This window comes from Patiria miniata, unplaced genomic scaffold (genome assembly GCF_015706575.1).
Source record: "Patiria miniata isolate m_02_andy unplaced genomic scaffold, ASM1570657v1 HiC_scaffold_2, whole genome shotgun sequence".
Classification (NCBI taxonomy): domain Eukaryota; kingdom Metazoa; phylum Echinodermata; class Asteroidea; order Valvatida; family Asterinidae; genus Patiria; species Patiria miniata.
Window position 1 is genome coordinate 1,277,242 of NW_024037058.1, and position 477 is coordinate 1,277,718.

Below are 477 nucleotides of genomic sequence, written 5' to 3' on the forward strand. Positions count from 1 at the left end.
CCCCCCCCCCCTTGTTCGCTCGAAATTGCTGTGATCGGAGGACGGTCTATCGGCCCTATTCAGATTTTGGGCGCATTTGTTGCGGAACCGCCATTGTTGACCCCTTTTGAAACGCTGCCCCCCCCCCCCAGGTTCCGCCCCCTGAAAAAAAACACTCGGCAAACATTTGACAACAAACGGTGGAAGGCGCCATTTTGAAACTATAAAGAAGCGAGGTTTTGAAAAATTTCTCCAAACCACTTGTACGGCACGAGAAGGATGGATGACTCATATTTCATCAAAAATTGCGAGAAAAAAATCTCTGACTGCGATTTCTGGCCTAAAAACAAGCCCTCTGTTTGCGGCTACCTTACTGTAGGGCGCCCCCAAGAGCGTTAATTGAGTTTTTGCTTCTTCCGACCCCAAATTACCCCCCCCCCCCCTTGTTCGCTCGAAATTGCTGTGATCGGAGGACGTCTATCGGCCCTATTCCGATTT